This window comes from Rattus norvegicus, chromosome 3 (genome assembly GCF_021556685.1).
Source record: "Rattus norvegicus strain SHRSP/BbbUtx chromosome 3, alternate assembly SHRSP_T2T, whole genome shotgun sequence".
Lineage (NCBI taxonomy): Eukaryota > Metazoa > Chordata > Mammalia > Rodentia > Muridae > Rattus > Rattus norvegicus.
In genome coordinates this window covers 15291655-15305287 of record NC_141536.1, presented here as the reverse complement: position 1 = coordinate 15305287, position 13633 = coordinate 15291655, and the positions used below count along the sequence as shown (strand labels likewise).

At 46.6% G+C, this 13633-nt stretch overlaps 1 protein-coding gene across 39 annotated transcripts in view; it reads left to right on the top strand.

Moving 5' to 3' along the window:
- Garnl3 (GTPase activating Rap/RanGAP domain-like 3) overlaps nt 1-13633 on the top strand; it is a 144242-nt gene that overhangs the window by 23227 nt on the left and 107382 nt on the right.

Sequence of the window (13633 nt, the reverse complement as noted above, 5' to 3'; positions counted from 1 at the left end):
CAGTAACTATTTAGGAAGTGTTTCTGTGTGTCTGCAGCATCCTGGTGTAGAAGGGAGGTTCTCTTCTCTTCCCATCAATATCAGATTGTGTGTGGAAAGAAAAAAAAAGAAAACAACTTCAACACAGAAGAAATATTAATGCTAATGTAAAGTACCTAATGCATCAGGAGACTTTTCAGTGCTTTGGGGTTGTCCCATACCTTTCTGTATGCTCCTGCACCCAAGGCCTTTGTCCTAGGATGTGATAAAATGAAGGTTAGATGAAGGTATCACAGGAAAGAAAAGCTTAGCTCTTCATGGGAATCAGTAATATTGAGGTACAACGATGTGATTGGCTTCAAGACAGAGGAGATGCTTGGTCCGTCCAACACGTAATTGTCAGGTTTGCTGTACCTAGTGTGTTAGGGCGGTCAGAGGCAGGTGGAAGGGCTTGGCTCAGAATCATCCAGGAAGTCTAAGAAACAACTTAGGTCTGAGATCCACCCCCCGGGGACTCTGGACCTGGAGGGGATGAAAGGAGCCGTTTTCAGGTGCCTGCCTCCAAGGAGCTCACAACACAACCAAGGAACCAGAGGAGCAAGCTGTGGGAGAAACAGAGAAAAGGTTAATGGGGAAGTGAGTGTTGGGGGATGGGGAAGGATGAGTTCAGCATTGTGGGAAGAGCTCGGTCAGGCGGGAGATAGCACCGAGACTAATTTGAACATTGGCCAATGCATAGAAAGGCTAACATCCAGGAGAGTGTGTTCCAGCATTGTCAACAGGTGGGAGATCAGCCATTGTCTGCCTGGCCTGTGCAAGACAGTCACCTGTGGAGAATCTACAGAAGCCCCCACTGTCCCTCCAAAGTTCTGATGTCTAGAATTGGTCACAAGCTCCAGATGCTTCTCATCTCTGACCAACATTGAGACAACTGTAACCACCATGATGAAGTGGGCATAGATCAGTCCTGAAGCCCTCTCTGCCCACTGAGGACTCTAAACCACTGTTAGGCAGTAGAAGCCATTGATAGCTTTGAGAATTTCAGAGGATATGTGAAAGACAATATGGAAAGAGAACTTCCTGATCACCAATTCCTAGTGTATCCAAAGGGAAACTGGTTTGAGTCCCCACTGCCATTCAAAGCCACTCCCATACCACCCATAATTTGCCTCTTCAGCAATTGAAAATTCATTGTCACCTCTATTGAAGTGGAATTAAGTTGTACTTTAATACACAGTTCACCCAGGGCCTCAGCTACCAACAGTGTCCAAAGAAATAGGGCTTGGCCTCCTACCCCCCTTGTTCTTTAAGGGCATAGAATTTGGCATGCAGGTTGTAGGCGATCCCAGACTGTCTAGCAATAGCTCAGGTGAGTTGGTTAGCAAGCAGGACCTCCTTTGTAGACTACAAGTTCCAGAGTGCACCATGCAGAAACATATGAAGGGGTGGGTCAAGGCGGCTAGACAGTCAGAAAACTAAATGAAATAGCTGCCCAAGCTGGTAGGACTTGGGGGGTGAGGGGTGAGGGGTGAGAGGTGAGGGAGGGAGGGCTGGCTTATATGGTAAGGGGCAGGGCCTATTTGGAGGTGAGATGTTGGCTGCCACCTGGTGGACCACATTGCTAGTAGGGTGGCTGGATTCCTCTAGGAAGGATTGACCTCACAAGTGTTTTAGAGGAATTAGGACGGACCTCAGTATGCATGGGTAGCAAGGAGCTGAGCCTCAGAGTTCTGACTGTGGCCTCAGGGCCCTGAGACATGACAACACAAAGCCTAAGATCCAGCCAAGGCAAGAGCGTGAGGCGAGTGCTATGAAGCTGAAGAGGTTACATGCATGTATAGACTGAGCCTACTTAGAAAAGACTTGGGAATGCAGAATGGACCTTAAAAAGCAGTGGGACCCCCATTTTCTCTCCAGTAGATTTAAACAAACAGAGTTGTATAGGGGTGTCCTAGGAGCAAGGTCAGCATGGGCAAGGCTTGGGCAGGATGGTATTGGAGTGTGTTTGAGGAATGACGTGTTCTGCTAGCTTAGTTGTCAAAAAGTAATCGGAATCTGCAGAGTCAGAGCAGAGACTCACTGGGAGATGGTGACTGAGTTTTAGGAGCACTGTGAGGCTCTGCGTGGGCCAAGAGGAGAGCAAGGGATTGTTTAAGGTGTGTGTGTGTGTGTGTGTGTGTGTGTGTGTGTGTGTGTGTGTGTGTGTGTGTACTAGTCACATCCCAAGTGTGTTCGAAGAGGAAGTCGGCGGCTGGTAAAAGATGGACTTGAGGGGGCTGTCAGCTAGTTTAAGTCACAGAAACTCAACTCAGATTAGCTTAAGCAGGAAAGGGGGTAGAAAGCTTCATAGAGCCAGGCTGGTGACAGCAGCGGGTCTGGCTTCTGGCATGACAAGATGCAAGGCCTGCAGTGCTGTTGTCAGGATGGCTTTCCTTTACTCTCACACCCCTGCCTCCACCTCTCACCCCAGATCTGCCTCCTCTACCCATTCGTGCTCCCCTGACACAGGCCATGTGACCCCAGGCAGCCCAGATTATCTTTATAGCTTCGTGACTCAGGGGACAACACTTCTCTCCAGTTAGAAGACTCTGGGGAAGGGCTCTAGTTATCCAGCCTGGGTCACAGGTTCTTCCTGGTCTCCCAGGGAGTGTCCCTCATCAAGGGTCAATGTGATAGCCTTGGTAAGCAGAGCAGCCTTGGAGAAGAAAAGGAGTGGCCAGGAGGCAAGAGGACAGGATGCAGCTAGTGGTTGAAGAGACATAGTACAGCTCACCACACACAGAACTGAGGAGGTCTCATCAAAAACAAAGCTCGTGGTATCTGTTTACTGAGAATACCTAGAGGTAGGAGCCGGGAATCTGGGTGAAGGTGACAAGTGCATCAAAAGTCTTAGCAGTGAGAACTGGTTGATTGTGTTGATCAAGAAGCCATGACACATCTCTGAGAAGCAAGGCATGCTGGGACTGAAGGGTTCTTCACTTTTCTAATCTATGACTAATCAGACCATGAGGTAAAATTTCTTCACAGAGGTGTTATAGCTCAATCTATGGGGAGACAACAAAGGAAACTGTCAGAAGGCTGGCCATTCTGGGCTGTGTTTCCTAAGTATGTCAGTCAGGAGGGAAGAAGTTAGATTTGATGCCCTCTGTTTGTCTGTCAGGTCGTCTTCCCCACTGGGGTAATGGCACACTTCCAAGAAGTCCGTAATTCAGACTCACTTCTCTCCCAGGTCTCAGTGATAGTTTACCTTTGATCTTTTGAGGAAATTACCATGTATTTACCGATACATACTACTGAGCAATGTTGTTTTTATTGTAGGCATTGAAAAATAGCTTTCAGAAGCTTTGAAAGACCACACATGTTCCTAATGAAAAGCCACTTTGTCTTAAAACACAGTACTGAGTGATAAGAGTGGTTTACAATTAGGTACATTCCATTCCCTTTCTTGTTGTGTTTTTATGGGAAAGGGGATATAGGAGATGGCCCTAAACTGAGTGACTAGACAGAGTCCACGAGAGCCCTCGAGTTGTCCCACCCTCCTTTGGATCTGCTGCTGGTGGTGGGACTTGTACTTTGCCTCCTGTTTCCATTTGGGAAAACCCACCTGAGTCTGCTAGAGGTTGGTATAGAGGCCTGTCTATCTGTCCCCTGTGGGAGCTTGGCAGTCATGAGACAACAGCGCTCTTGGCCACCACCCGAGCAACCATCTGTCCCTCTACATGTGCATCTCTCCCCTAGGGTTGATCAGAGTCTGATCTTGAGGAGAAGCAGAAGGAGCCTGTTTGGCTGTAGAACTTGGCCTATTTTTTGCCAACAAAACACTGACAACAAGGAAATTTGCATTTTTCTACCCGCCTGACTCCTGTCACTCCCTTTCTGACTGCAGTCATGGAGAAGAGAAAGGCCAGGGTGGTTTCAAAGTGGCTTTCTCCTGTGTCTTATTCACTTGACTTATCCGAAGTGCCCTGAACATGCAAGGACCCACTAATATTTGTGAGGTGACAGTTAAGAGGAAGCAAAGAGGCCAGTTGAGGGGCTTCATAACAGTGCAGGTCTGTGCTGAAGGAAATAAGAGACACAGTGGAATAACAGAGGGAAGGCAAGACACTAGGAGGGACCGCAGGGGTCCACAGGGGTATGCTGAGGCCTCATCCGCAGTAGTGAAATACCAGAAGCCACCAGAAGCCACGTAAGCAGAGTAGTGGCTGGAGAAAATAGGACACTTGGATTCAGTAGAGTACTGCACAGTCATAATAATGCAGGAGCCTTACTGGATTAGCAAAACCTACCAAGGTACACCAAGCCTAACTGCAACAAGGGTGTGAGGAGGGTGGTGTGTGCCCTTATGACTTGTTTTCCATGGGAGACGCATCCTAGGACATGTGGGCTCCTGCAGACAGCAAAATCCATGCATGTATGGGCAGAGTTTGCTTATAAGTTAGATACCTCCTCCCCTGTTCATCATGTCATCCCAACACCACTCATAAACCCTATGTAGTGCTACGTAAATACGTGCTGTATTGTTTAGCGAACAAGAAAGGGGCCGGTGTGTGTTGACTACCGATGCTGAGACAGTTTAGGGTGAGGACGCAGAGACTTTCAACCCACATTTGGTTGAATCCACAGATGTGAACCTGTGAGTGCAGAAGCTGGTTGGTAGTGTGCCCCCATTTGTACTAAAAGGAGGAAAGAGAGGGCTGGCAGAGGGTTAAGTGGGTAAAGCCCTTGCCACACAAGTGTAGTTCAGAGGTAAGCATGGTGGCTTGCCTATAATCCCCGTACTCATGGAGGCAGAAGATTCCTGGAGCAAACTGGCTAAAATGGCCAAATCAGTGAGCTCTGGGTTCAACTGACCTTGCCTTGATACATAATATGGAGAGTGGTTGAAGAAGATACCTGATGTCAACCTCTGACCTCCACAGGCATGCCCACACAATGTACTCACATGTGTGCATGCATACACACACATGTGAACTTGTATATGCACCGCACATGCAGAACAAGAGGTGGGAGGACAGGCGGAGTTGCTCAGAAGGTAAAGCTTTTTCTGTGCAAGCCTTGCAGCATGTGGATTCCATCCTCAGGACCCATATAAAAATGGAAGGAGAAAACCAAGTCCACCAAGTTTCCAAGTTTCATCTGGCCTCCACACACCACCCCTCTCAAACATACCCAAACGCACAGCCATGATAAATTAGAAGGAAGGAGAAGAAGGTGGGTTTGCATTACTCTTCTTTGTGAATATGGACAGCAGTATGTCTGGCAATAAGATGAGAAGCCATTCATGTTGCTGTGAGCAGAGAAAATTGGGGCAGGAGAAGGGAGATTTTTCTGTTTACATCTGTGTGTTGCTGAGATTTGAAGGTGTGTGCCCTGCCGCTTTGAAGAACAAAGTCCATATACACAGATCCTATCACATGGTCTTGAAGTCAATGCTGTGGAGGGGACTAACTAGATACTGATGGGAAAGGAGACCCAGATGGCAGGACAGAGGTGGCAGTCTGGCCCATGAGACCAGGACAGGGTCTGACTTAGGGTGTGCTATTGTTCAGAGGGGCTGATAGGATATGTGTTGAACTGTGTTTAGCAGTTGAAAGTTATAGTTTGCAGATGGAAAGGTCTGAGCTAGGTTTTGCTGTGAGGAGTTAGATTAGCACTGAGGTCACGTGTGCAGGCTCAGGGGTGATGAAGTACCCAGGGAGGGAGGGAGCCTGAGTTGAAGGGGGAAGGCCAGTCACTGGCATGGAGTATAAGACAATGCTGACTGAAGCCCACAGAGGGGACTCACCCTGTGCTGCTTTGTGTGACCTAAAAACAGGCAAGAAGATGGCCTTGCTCTCTGCGAGGACAGCCTGGCCCCTTTCTGGATGCCCAGAGCTCAGGATTGAGCTCCACAGCCCCTGCAGGAATAACCGCCAAAAGCTACCGTCCCTCCCTAAGGAGGTTATGCCACTGCTAAGAACGGCACACCTTTGACTATTCAAGTCTCGCTCTTTCCAGTTTTATACTCCATAAGGACCGGAAACCCACTTGGGGTGCTCGTCAGTACAGAACCAGAACATCACAAGGACACAGTGTGAATACTGATCACATAGTAGTGTGCCTTTTTATGTCAGTGGTGCCACCCAGAATTCCCCTTCACAGTACTCATGTCTGTAAATCCTGCTTTGACCTTAGGGAGTGGCTGGCTTTTTCTTGTAGTCTCTTAGAGTAATGCATGTTCTTAGTTCTAGTAGTTCTGTCTCCTGCATATCTTCTGTGTGATCAATTTATCTGTTTACTCTGAAGAACATCCTCTCTTCTCTCAAACACCCTGTGCTGTGAGTTTCCTAGTTTCGTTTTCTTAGGAGAGTCCCTGAGTCAGAGCAGCCTAGAAAGCAAGTGTTATGGAAAGCAATTTAGGCTCATAATGTGATCTGTAAAAGCACCAAGGAAGGGCTGCTTCCCCCACAGTGTAGTCTGGGTGTGCCTGGAGGGCATCTGAGCGTAGATCCTCATGGAGTAGATCTAACCCAGTGCACACACTCAAAGTACCACACCAAAATCATTTTAAAAGGTAGTCCAGGGCCATCTCTCTCCTCGGTTACTCAAGGCAAGGTTCATATCAGTTCAACAAACTATGTTTTAAGACTATGCTTTTGACATATTGGTATTGACTACACTTTTGACATATTGGTATTGACGACTAAGGAAGCACAATATGCCACTTTGGCATAAGAAATATTTTGAGGTGAAAGTAACTGAGAAAAAACAAAGGCAGGAGGCTCTCCCTGTCTCTACGGAAAGCAGGGCCTCATCTCCCACTGTGAAACTGCCCCTCCTCTCCCAAACCAAGAGAACAGCTGCCTTCAAATGGAAAATGAAGGCATCTGAGGAATAAACAAGCCTCACTAAAGAGCCCTGCCCACCATCACTTTTCTACACATCCACCTTGGGAGTTTCAAATCTCTCTCTCCCTCCTCCCCTCTCTCTTCTCCTCACCACACTATGTTAAAAGTGATAATAGGTCCCCAGATCTAATTGTTTCTTTGGTCTTTCTTCCTTTCCTTCCTTTCAAGTCTCCTTTGTATAAAATTAAAAATGGCTGTGCTTGCCTCTTCTAATCCTGTTACTCTGTCTTTAGACAGTTCAATTTGCAGGCATCAGGTAGTAAGGAGTAAGGAAGGAATAAGTAAGGCATAAGGAGTGAGGAAGAAAATTTTCCTCCCTGACATCTAGGTACTTTTCCAAAGTGATTGTGTGTGTGTGTGTGTGTGTGTGTGTGTGTGTGTGTGTGTGTGTGTGTGTAAATTTTAGCTTTCTCCTACATTTTCCACAAACCATGACACCACCATAAGTCATTTCATATGCCTCTTCTCATCAAATTCAACAGGATGTACTGTGATCAGCACTTGTTGAATTAGTTCATTGATCAAATCCTGTTGTCACTACTGAAGCCTGTGAAGGGGCTGTTTCTTGCCAAGGGTCATGGCATGAGTTACTTGTGGACTAGACAGATTAAGTAATTATCAGGCAACTTTTTTTTTTTTTTTCCGGAGCTGGGGACCGAACCCAGGGCCTTGCGCTTGCTAGGCAAGTGCTCTACCGCTGAGCTAAATCCCCAACCCCATCAGGCAACTTTTATGAGTATATAACTTCTCTAAATGTATAGGTATTAGTTCATCTAAGTCTTGTTTCCTAATTTTGTTCACATGGCTTTGGAGTTTTCATTAAGCTATAATTTATCTGCATGAAACCCAAGAACCACCCCCCACCCCCAAGTCAGGGTTTCTGTGTGGCCCTGGCTGTCCTGGAACTTGCTCTGTAGACCAAGCTGGCCTTGAACTCAGAGCTCCACCTCCTTCTGCCTCCCGAGCGCTGAAACTAAAGTGTGTGCCACCACTGCCCAGAAAAAGCACAGGATTATGAAGCAGATCAGTCGGGTTCATTTTGATGGTTGCAGGTCACTGGGTTTGTAGTGTGTCAGCCTCAGGTGCAGTGCCTTTTAGGAAAGCTGCCGGCCACAACACCAGCTTGGCGAAGGGATATTTGGCCATTGTGGTAGCTCACACTGCATTTTCTTTGTTCAGTCACACTACTGGTCTGGTATTAGCATATGAAATGTTTTGTTTTGATTAACCTGAGGCACTTATAATATTTTTATGTCTGATTAAAAAACAAATTTCATGTCTGCACTGTGTAACTCAGCTCACTTTAGCAATCTGTGGGAGTCATGAGCACAGGGGTGGGCTCTCTGAGCCTGACCCTAGAGAGGACTCTAAAATGGTCTGTGTGTTTGTCCTGTCCCAAACTTAGTCATTTCTGCAGTGTGACTGACCTGTCTCCAGTGTTACTCCCAACCTCCCATGCAGGAGAAACCTCCAGGGCATGGGAACTCTTGTGTGTGCCTGTGTGTGTATGTGAAAGATTGTCATAGAAGTGACCTTAATTTGTTTTGTGTGACCCCAAAGGACTGACCTGCATGTACCCATGCATTCATTGACCCACCCAACCATTATTAAAACAAACAGGCAAACAAAACAAAACCCTATGAAGGGACAATTTTCCAGGTTTATGTCAAATGCTAAGGATTCAGTCTTGAACAGAAGCAACAAGATAGAATTCTGGTGGAGAGACAAATGCTAATCAAATCTCTCTGTGTAATTTCTAGCGTAGGGAAAGGGGGTACAGAAAAGGCAAAGTTTGGAGAGGACACCGTAGGCCCTAAGGCAAGAAGAAACTCAGCAAGTTGAAGAAAGAGAGGAAGGCTGTGTGGCTGGAGGGCTGGAGGAGAGGGGAGCAGAGCCAGACTAGACAGGTGGCCGGGGGCGTCAGTGATGGCGAGGAAGTTTAGGAAAAATGAAAGGGTGTAGATTTAGGACCAGCTGGCGGAAATTAAGCTGCATGTATTTCAACTTGATATAGAGAAAACCTGTTTAACAGGAAGAATAGAGACCCTTGGGGCAGAGTGTGGGTAAGGAGAGCCTTTTGAAGTAGCTGGTAAGGGACATTCAGTCGAAGACACTGGGTTGGACGCCAGATGGTGCCTAAGTCTCTGGACCTGGGAGTCTCTGGAATCCTCCCCGCCTCAAGGAAAGGAGACAGAGACGGGTGGTTTGTGGGATTTTACAGAGGAAGTGCCTTGTGCTGGCATCCGGTGGGTGAAAAGGGAGCCTGCCAGTGTTGCGCAGGCTGTAATAGCACCGTGGATGGAATATATTTTTGTTAAAGTTGCAGGTGCGTAGATCCCACTCCTGAAGCTGCATATCAAGGAGTTGGCAGTGCAAACTGGGCATTTCTATATTTAGGCAAAAAATACTCTTAGAGCAAACTTTAAAACTTTCTCAGGGAAAGAGTGAGAGCTCTTGGGGCAGAAAAACTAAGACCATAATGGAGGAGATTAAAAATATCTGGGCTCACTTTTGAGATTTTTTAAAAACCTGATTAAGGAAGATACCAAGCACAAATGGAATGGTTTTATTTAGCATCAGTGAGGGACGTCAGGGAAGGAACCTGGAGGCAGGAACCAAAGCAGAAACCATGGAATGCTGTGCTGCTGACTGACTTGCTCACTGAGTGCTCAGCTATCTTTCTCCTACAGCCCAGTCTCTGGCTACAGCCCAGCCCCTGGGGACTGTGCTGCCCATGGCAGGCTAGCCCTGCCCACATCAGTCATCAATGAAGACAGCCTCTTACAGGCATGGCCACAGGCCAGTCTCACTGAGGCTATTTCTAGTTGAGGTTTCCCCTTCCTAGGTGACTCTAGATTGTGTCAAATTGACAGTGAAAACCAGGACAGAAGTATTTCCTCAAAGGTTCAGGCAGTTAAAGGAGGTGGTTAGCAGCATAGATGTTGGCTGGTTATAGTTTCTATATTAACACTTGCTCATAGAGTTTATAGATGCCAGAGTGGAACAATGTTTCTTCCAAACATACTGTACTGAGCCAAAAAGCCCTCTGGTCTTAACCTCATGTAAGCCAACATTGTCGTCGAAAAGTTGGGTCTTGAGCTGAGGAGTGTGTGACAGACTGCATGTGCTAGTGGCAGGCACTTGGCCAGCATCCTTTGAAGTCCTAAGGGTTGTAGACTCTGAGTGTGTGTGTGTGTGTGTGTGTGTGTGTGTGTGTGTGTGTGCACGCATGTTTGTGCACACACATGGGTGTGGATGCCAGAAGTCAATATGAGTTGTCTTCCTCTGATGGTCCATCTTTTTTTTCTTCAGACAGGGTCTCTCACTAAAGCTGGGTGGCCAGTGAGCTCTGGGGATCCACCTGTTTCTACCCTGGTAGTGCTGGGTTATAGATGTGTGCTGCTGTGCTAGGTTTTCATGTGGGTGAATGTAAGTTCTCCTGCTTGTGGCAAGCACTTTACCCACTGAGCATGTGCCCTCCAGTGTCAGATACAGGGATTTTGTTTGTTTGTTGTTGTTTTGTTTTGTTGATGGTGACAATCCTTTTTTGAGACTGGGTCTCACTGTGTAGCCCTGTCTGACCTGGAACTTGCTATGTAGACCAGGCTGCCCTCAAACTTACAGAGATCCTCTGTCTCCCAAGTGCTGGGATTGAAGGTATTTACTACCACTGATTTAGATACAGGTTTTTGGTGGGGTTTTTGTTGTTGTTGTTGGTGGTGGTGGTGGTGGTGGTGGGGTGTGTGTGTGTGTGTGTGTGTGTGTGTGTGTGTGTGTGTGAGTGACATATTCATGAGGCTAGAAGAAAGTGTCAGATTCCCTGGAACTGGAGTTACAGGTTGTCATGAGCCACTTATGTGGGTGCTGGGAACCAAACTTACGTCCTCTGGAAGAACAGCAGACACTCTTAGCCACTAAGCTACGTCTCCAACCCTACACGGTTTTTGTTTTGTTTTATTAAACTTTTCTTTTTCTTTGAAGTGGGGTTTTGTTGGGTACCTGCACAGGCCTTGAATTGCTGAACCCCCGCATTCCGCTTGCCCCAGCCTACCAGGAAGCTAGAGGTACGGCTGTGTCCCACTCTACCCTAGAGATTTAGTGAAACTATTTTGACATATAATCAGACTTGTATTCAGTTTTGAGAACTAGCACAGAGAATACTATTGGGAACATCTTGCATGACTATAGAGTCCAGCAACATACAGCATCTCAGGCAGGAAACAGAGATGGAACCCACTGTCTTGCTTAAATCACCCCGGTTCTACATGTAGTCTGATCTCATGGGTAAAAGACTGTCCAGCACCACAGATAAGAAGCAGGAAGTTCCATCTGGGGTGGGGGCGCTGTGATAACCAGAACCTGTCATTTCAAGGATGCTAAATAAAGCCAGGAGTGGGGGTGCATACTTATTCCCAGGACTCAGTAGTGGAGACAGGAGGATTATTCTTAGCTACATAGTGAGTTCAAGTCAAGCCTAGGCTATATGAGGCACTGTAACAAAGAAAACTTTGGGAACAGCTAAATCCACTCACCATAGTTCCCTAAAGAGTCATCCACATTGTTGTGCATAATGGTTTTAGTCCTTTTAGTTGGTAAGTAGTATTCCAAGGTTGCATATGTTGTAGTTTATTTTATTCTTTGCCCCTAGGAAGACATCTGAATTGTTTCTAATTTGAAGCTATTATTAATAAACATAAGCTGAATGTGTTTCCTAGGTTTTTGTGGGTATAATATTTTCATTCTTCTGGAATAAATGCCCCATGGTGTAACTGCAGGATCATATGTAACTGTGTATCTCATTTAATCAGAAATGGCCTCTTCTACAGTGAGCGAGTGTGGAAGCGTCTTACACCTTCTGCAGTATTTGTGCAGGCCACCCCTTTTCATTCCAGAGCAGCAGTCTTAAAGACTGGAAGAGATTGTTATCGAAGAGAGCTGTGCAGTGATGATCTCAGGCCTCTTTATGCTAAGGAACCGGGTAGGCTGTGGGTACATGCCTTTCTCGAAACGAAGTGGATACATAAATATTAGGTGAAGAATATATTCCAAAGTGTTCAAGAAAAAGAAAAAGAGGACTAGCAGGCTGGGGAGTTGACTCAGCAGTTAATGGCATGTTCTGCTCTTCTAGAGGACCAGAGTTCAATTCCCAGCACCCACATGGCATCTCATAATCATCTATAACTCCAGTCCAGAGGACCTAGTGCCCTCTTTTAGCCTCTGAAGGAATGCAGACATGTGATGCACATACATTTATGTGTAAAAACACCCATGCACATTAAAAAATAAAAATTAAAAATAAAAACAATCAGAGGGCCCTGATTTGGGGGTGCATTCACTCCACAAACCTTTCTCCTTGCTTCCTCCTCTCTGATTTCTTCCAGGTCCTCACTAGAAGTCTTGTATGTCATCATTAGAAATGGATGTACAATCAGAGCTCTGCTCTTCTGTGTCCTTGATATATCTCAGGAAGCAAGACAACTGGTGTTTTGTATACCATGCTATTTTAGTACCTGTTGTTAGGAAATCCTGGATTCTTTCCAAGCCTCAGTCTATAGTCTGGCACCATTAAAAAGTTTATTTGGCCTTCAGTTGGGGGATCCTTTCTATCAGTGTCTTACTACGTGCTTGTCAGGGGGTTAGGGCCTGGGTTGGAGCTCTCGACATTGAACTCTCTTACTAGTGACCTTCAGAAAACTGCCTGGTGTTTCTCACAAAGTCTCTTCACTGACCCAGAGAGAATTTATTAATGCTGATGGTTTTAACCATTAACTGGGTCTGAGACCCATGGGAACCTGGCTGCATGGGTCTGGCCAGTTGTGAGGGTTGGCACTGATCTCAGGGCCAGTGGGGGGGGCTTCCCCTTGGGACCCACCTGTCTCCCCTTGTCTTCTTACTCAGTCTTAGCAGCTCTTGACTCTGCAGAAGACCTGATCCTGCTTTCCAGGAATCTGACTTGCATAATAGCAGCTGCTCTAGCCTGTATGTGGAGCGGAAGGTTTTGCTTCCATCCCAGGCCATATGTAGAGACTTAGCATGGAGGTCCTCCACACTGTTCAAGCTTCCAAAGTGTGATCCAGCATCCTTACACATCAATTTGCTGAAACAGAAGGGTTTCTATTTAGAGCCTGGGCAGCATGGCACAGAGGGAGTTGGAAGCTTCCTGGTTCCTGTCTGCACCTGCCTGCTTCAGGTGGCCATTCTAACCAGGCCTCATTTGTCTATTCTGTCAGGACAGCAGTAGGTCTCAAGTGTTTTCTAACTGAAGTCACCCTGATAGGAGGAGATGGGTGCCAAAATTGGTACATTCCCCTCAGTCTGGCCCCAGGAAGCCTGCCACTTAGATCAGACTCTCTCTTACTGATGCATGAGGGAAGAAGGAGTTTATTTAAAAGTCTTTTAAAGGTTAATTATTTATGTCAAGTTCCTCGTCTTGGATCTCTCTAAAATCCTGAGAGAAACAGAGATTAATAATTGAGGTTATAATCATAGCAAACACTCAGATGAGCTTTCATGTAACTTAGCACATTGGCTGCTCTTCCTCATGGATTCTTTGTAACCCTCTTAAACAGGATATTTCACCCACAATTCAAAGATGAGGGAACTGATGTCCAGAGAGGCGAGGAGCCAGGTCTGTGGCTGCAGCTGTGGCTCGGAGGGAAAACACCCACCTCCTCCCATCAGCAGGAACCTAGGCCTGGTGCTTCCTTATGAACGATAGCATGGTTACCAGGTTTTCCAGGGATTCCAGAAGCATCTGGAAGAGC